The sequence below is a fragment of the Brachyistius frenatus genome, unplaced genomic scaffold (genome assembly GCF_029030835.1).
Source record: "Brachyistius frenatus isolate BFR_SWC_R1_liver_20210118 unplaced genomic scaffold, ASM2903083v1 Contig_41, whole genome shotgun sequence".
In the NCBI taxonomy this organism is placed as follows: domain Eukaryota; kingdom Metazoa; phylum Chordata; class Actinopteri; family Embiotocidae; genus Brachyistius; species Brachyistius frenatus.
This window is the reverse complement of record NW_027210640.1, coordinates 3,110,001-3,116,261: the sequence shown is the minus strand read 5'-3', so window position 1 is coordinate 3,116,261 and position 6,261 is coordinate 3,110,001.

Sequence of the window (6,261 nt, the reverse complement as noted above, 5' to 3'; positions counted from 1 at the left end):
TTTATGTAATCTACAATAGTCGAGTCCATGAGCACCTTAATCCTTCTAAACGTTAATTTATTGATGTATTTAAAATCAGTGGAAGTCCAGTGAGTACGGAGGCTGTTTTCCCATTCATAGTCACGTTTTCACTGTAAGAAAAGTAAATACCAGGCTAAATCTCTTGCTGCCAATCTTCTGTTTTTCTCAAATCTCCAAATTTGACCTGAGACCATGTTTGTCTCTTCATCTAAATCTTATTGACAATGACAACAGCTCTGTTTATATGAAGGCTCTTCCCTCGATTAGTCTTTGTTTACTTACCCATAAAGCCTGACGTCAGAGCCCAGGATAGCTCTTCCTCTCCAGGGACGGCCATAAGAAGATGAGCTGTGAGAAGTGAACATGATTCAAAAGCTACAGAGACATGGTTTCTACATGTGTTTGCGTTGTCGGATGTGTTATATAACCTACAGGCACAATAACAAAAGAAAGTTGGCCTAAAGTGATGCCTGTGGGACATCATAGCAACGGGACAGGATGATCTGAGACTCAGCCAAAGAGGATGTGATGTCCATGTTGAGAGAGAAAAAATATTTATCGTCAAACAAAGAGTGTTTGAGAATTAGTTGTCATGGTGATAATATGCACTCTATCAGAGTGACAACTTTCTGCAATAGTTCTGATGGCTAGACCGTCTCTTCACTGCTGTGTTTTTATGTCTTTATATTTTTATTTGTTGTACAACTTATATAAACTACTGAATGTTTACCCATCCATCCATCCATCCATCCATCCATCCATCCATCCTGTGGTTTATAACACTTGAATGCAATTGTATGCAAGTTTTTCATATTTTACACTATTTGTTCCCAAATACTTCTCCTATGAAGTTTATATTATCAGTGTTGTCATGTTTTTAGAAGTACGTCCAATGACGATTCTGTCTGATACTGCTATGACTAAAATGGATATAGCATTCATTTCTGTTTCATCAAATCTGTTGCCTAGAGGTTTGAGATCAAGCTCAATAACATTTACTGATGCATTACAATAAAACTGTTATTTACTCTCTAATTTACAGTTTTCATGAGGCAAAAGTAAACATGTCAACTTTTTTATATCTCACTCAAACCTGGTGATGAAGACTGAATGAAGAAGATGACTTTTTGATTGTAATTAAAAATTGTCCCACAAGTCCCTCATCTATAGTTTAAAAAATTAAACCATTAATGCCAAGGCCTCATGGCCTTTTAATCTCTGATTGACTGCCATTTATCAGGCTCTGTCCCTAAAAATGTCTGCAATCAACAATTTCGGCATCAAACTCTTCATCAGAGGAAGCTTCTTCCTTCTCTTTCCCTTGTCTCTTGTCTATCTTGATTGAATGTTTATTTGATACATGTATGCAGTGGGAAACAGATTTTATATTGCAAACTTTACTCCTTGTGGTGAGATTTTTTTTTTGATCTTGTGGTTGCTATTACAACACTGAAGAGCAAACTAGAAAATGGAAACAACTGCCAGTTTAGTCAAGAAGAACAGTTGTGTGAGCACGAGAGTTTTTTTACTTTCACTTTTAGAAGAGAATTCCTTTGCTTTCTGGATATAGTTCATTTTTTGTTTATTTCCACTTTAGTTTTCAGAGCTATTTCAGTTTTTATTTTTCCCAACATATCGGCTTGCAGTTCCTATCCGAGTCTGTGAACAGATTTAAAACATTGCCTCTGGCTCAGGCCTGTCTTTCTCTACACCCTGTTGATTGTCCAGACTGCAGCCACTTTGTTTCAGCAAAGGAGAGAGTGTTTAAGAAATTCACACACATGCTCTGGATTGTTCACGTGTTTTATATTAACTTAACAAAATAATTATACTGTTTTGAAAAATAAAATGCACTCATGCAGTCAGTGATCATTGTCGTTCTCGTAGCTCCGCATGGAAGTCAAACTTCTGATTGTTGAAATAGTTCAGTCGCTTTGTTGTTATCAGCATAAGCCTTCTGAACACAGTCAGTGTTACTTCAAGGGTACATTAAAAAGAACTATACCAATCAATCATGACTGTCCAGAACAGCAGCTGGCAGTTTCTTCTGCTGTGTAAACACACACATATAGTTTGAAATTAAGATGTGAGGGTTGAGTTCAGCTAATAATCACCCATCCACATGTCAAGAGATGACACATCAAGGATATGGTGTGTAAAAACAAACCCCTTCCCTCCTCCTAGAAGGGAGCGCAGCGCAATACGGGAGTGTAAATTTGATTAAATGCTTTTCTGAGTGTTCCAGCTGCTGTGTAGCATCAGACCATCTGACAGTTTGCTCTGATGGGATTTGAGATAGATACTGTCGAGCTAACAGTGTGGATCTATAAACTTCTCTATCAAGGTCAGCAGGAGTCAAAAGCCTAAATATATATATAACCACACACCTTTTTTCTGCTTTAAGAGTATTTACATCTGACCTGTTTTGCTTTCGTGGGACATAATGTTCTTTTGGCCCTGGAAAGCAAGACGATTGGGCAATACGTTCAAGTCAAAACGCACTCCTCTCATCAGCTTACCCCCGCCATTGTTTTCCTCCTCTGCAGCTCTGCAGTATGTGCTAATCTTGAGCTCATTCCAAGAAAAATACATTCCTGAACGCTGCTTTCATGTTTGTCACATTATGGAGGAGAAAGTTTCTCCCTGCAGACCTGGCAGAAAGCCAGCTCTCCCAACCAAACAACTCAGCCACGTGCACCGTTGCACAGGACAGGAGGGGAAGGAACTTGCAAATGCCATACACATACCATGCAACACAGAGGCAACACATTTGCACTCTCATACAAATTTAGGTTACAGCTGGAGCTGACTAACTTTACACTTAGTTCATCTATACCCTTGAGAGGTGGCCCAAATGAACCCAGACAGTAAAGGTTGAGGTTTAATTCTATTGATTTCATTTATATTCTGAATTACAATTTATGTTCCAGCCCAGTGAAAATCCAAACATTGGATTTAAGACATGCAAAGCTTCAAACAGAGCAACTATTCTTTTGTCGTTAAAAAGTTTGTTTTAAAAAGTCTTGGTTTTCACAGGCGATGACATGTTGCTTCAGTGACAATAATATTTAGAAAACAGCACAGATTCTCTTATTGAATAATTATGCACTATTAATTAATTATTTTCATTTATAATGCATGATCTTCATCATTATAAATTATCTAGTTTGATGCATCACAATTACACACTGACATTATTTAAGTAAACACCTTAATTGTGCGCAACTGCAAATTAAACGAGTCTCAGTCCATGTTAAAAGAAATGGATACTGCCCTTTGAGAACTGGGAACTGAATAAAAATGGATCAATGGTTGCCCTCATAAGAGGAACAACTGCGAAGCAGTAATTCACTCTCAAAAACAGCCTGGACAGAGTCTAAAATAAACTGTTTGGCCGGTAAACTAAGGAACTATACTTGCTCCAAATGTCACACTTGTTTATTTCAGAGAGTTTTGGCCCTGAGATCATCAGAATTTGTTCTCAATCTGATCAAATCCAGCTGCTTTTTGTGGCAATGGGCGTTTCACGATACTGAAGATTTATTTATTTGTTAAAATTCATCACGTCAGGCATTTTGGGCTCTGTGTATGGAGCCTCCATTGTACTGAGGAAGATTCACAAACAAAGAGCGTGCAGAGCGCCTAAACAAAGACAGATCATAAGCTCCACAAAGAGGCAAGTCGATTTCGTGGAACTCCGGGTTACAACTGGAGGCGGGGCAGACATCAACAAAGCTGCTCTCACTGCATGTTGTTTGGAGATGTTGTTTGTTCCTATATGGGATTTTTTTTTTTTTTTTTTATTTTTTTCCCCCCCTTCCAGAATATTTGGGGGAGCAGCTTGGCGTGCAGCTCTGTGCTTTCTACTCTGTGACCCCTCTGAAGTTACACTGACTTCCATGAAATCTTGAGAAGGGAGGGGAGCTGCAATCCGATCCGCCCCCCTCTCTTTAGAGTCAACAAGGTGCTGATCTGGAACCAGCGCTGACGTCACAACGCCCACGTCCCAGCAAGATAAATTGGAATGTGGCCGTCTCTGGTCAGCTCATCGGCTTGTCCTGACATCAAAGGATTAATTCATGACACAATACTCACTAACGTATACCCCAATTATCTCACCCACAGCAGAGAGAGCAGGAATTAATATCTGCTGAGAAGTTTTAGACATAACATTTGTTCTCGGTTTTTTTTTATGTGATTATGATACACAATATGATAATACAAATGTCAACACTCCATAAATTTTTTTTAATTTTTTTTAAATACAATTTACTGGTGATCAACATAAAAGACAAATAATTTCCTCAGCTATTGTTTCCGATGTGCTTATCAAATGTGCCATTCTAATAACTGGATTAATAATGGATTAATGGTTTAATTGATGAATTGGATTAACTTGTTTTTCAAGTCCTCATAGCCAGGCTGTATGTATTAGTAAAACACATTATTAAAATCACATGGCAATGTTGTTTCTCCTCCCTTCATGTAACCGACACAAAGTGGTGCTTGGGAAGCTGTTTTTGTACATGATCTGAAAGGTTTGAGAGCATCTGCTTCATATTTAAACTTTCCTGCAAAACAAAAAGTGCTTCTTGAATAACATTTCGGCCATCATCATTCTGCAGGTCAGAATTTTGTTTTCATCCTTTAGTCATCACTGTCTGGTTAAGTTTTAGCTTTGTTTTCATAGCGCTGTATATTTCTCTGACACATGCAAAGAAAAACATGCAGAGACAGGACAGAGGCTGCAGTCAACTGTTTGGCCCTGAAGACAAAACGTACTGTATTTCACCTCGGAAGAACCTTCATTCCGAGACACCCAACAAATTCCCTGCAATCCCCTCAAACTCAACACAAAGCTCTGTAAAATCTGCTGAAGGAAAAGCAGCTTGTTTTGGTTTATCTGGTCCTGTTGTGATCTGCTCAGAATTTTGGTTGATTTTAAATGTTAAACAACAACAAAAGAAATCAGAACAGCTGACTTCCTCCCGCCAACCTTGACTAATGTAACCCGATATGTTACTTTTTGTAGTCAGTTTTATCTACAGAAAAAACGGGTAACCGCGACGCCAAATGTACCCTGACTGACTGATGCCAATTCAACACATTACAAATACAAAGAACAACTCGGACAGTTGGACAGTTACTAGAAGAGCTGAAAGAGGAAGTTTGTTAGAAATCTTTCTCTCTTTGCTTGGTCGTATGAGTCATGTTGCACAATAAGATATAGATATCGGATCAATATTCTGTCAGCAAAAAAAATTATTAGACACTGAAGGCATGGTACAAATTATAAACTCATGCATATTTCACCTTTATTAACCCTAAAACATGTCATAACCCTAGTCAAAATACACTTACAAGTACTTATTTTATTTTATTTTATTATTTTTTTTTATTGAATTCAGGCTTTCTAATTTAGGCTTGTTAAAGACTAAAGACAATCAATCACTGAATTTACTATAAGAATTAGAAGTACAATTAGGGAAATTAAGGCCAATTTCTAAAAAAAAAAAAAGTGTACTTTTTTTTGATAATATTTTAATCCATTCAAAATCCAAGCATTTTTTTAAATTATTTTTATTTTAAATGTTGAAGCTCCTTTTTTGGGTGATGAAATGTATTACCTTAAAAAACTATAAAGTCCCTGTACATCCGATTATATCGATACATTAAAGTGTAACTGCATAACCGAAGAGTTTCTGATTTTGTTTTTCATATTGCAGTTACAGTGTTATTTTTTTTTAGCAAGCAAGCAAGGTAAGTGGCAGGTTCTTTGCACAGCGCTGGCTGCATCCGTTATATGTTTTAATTTTTAAGAAGTAATTGTGCTTCTTCTGCATTTATCTTCTCACCACTGTGGATAGCAACATCTCTGACAAGGCCAAATGTACTACAAACTGTGTTAAAGCCGCTTGGAATACACTTGCTCAAAGTTCAGGAGTATGACAGTTTGAACTGGGAGCTGTGTTGTTTAGACACCCATCATTATGTTGAAGGGAAGTTTTTTCAGCAGAAGAAGCTGGGAAACAACCTGATCCCTGACCAAGAGGAACACAGTTTGACGTCTTTTGCATTACCACACAAGATGTTCTGTCAAGTAAACTTCCTTCTCCATGTGAAATCCCCGTCAGCTGCTTGTGTGTGTGACTACCCGGGTAGTGTCCATAATGCCACATCAGCACATCTAGGTTTTTAACAAAGAAGTTTTATTGTTAATAAAAAAAGATAAATTCTGTC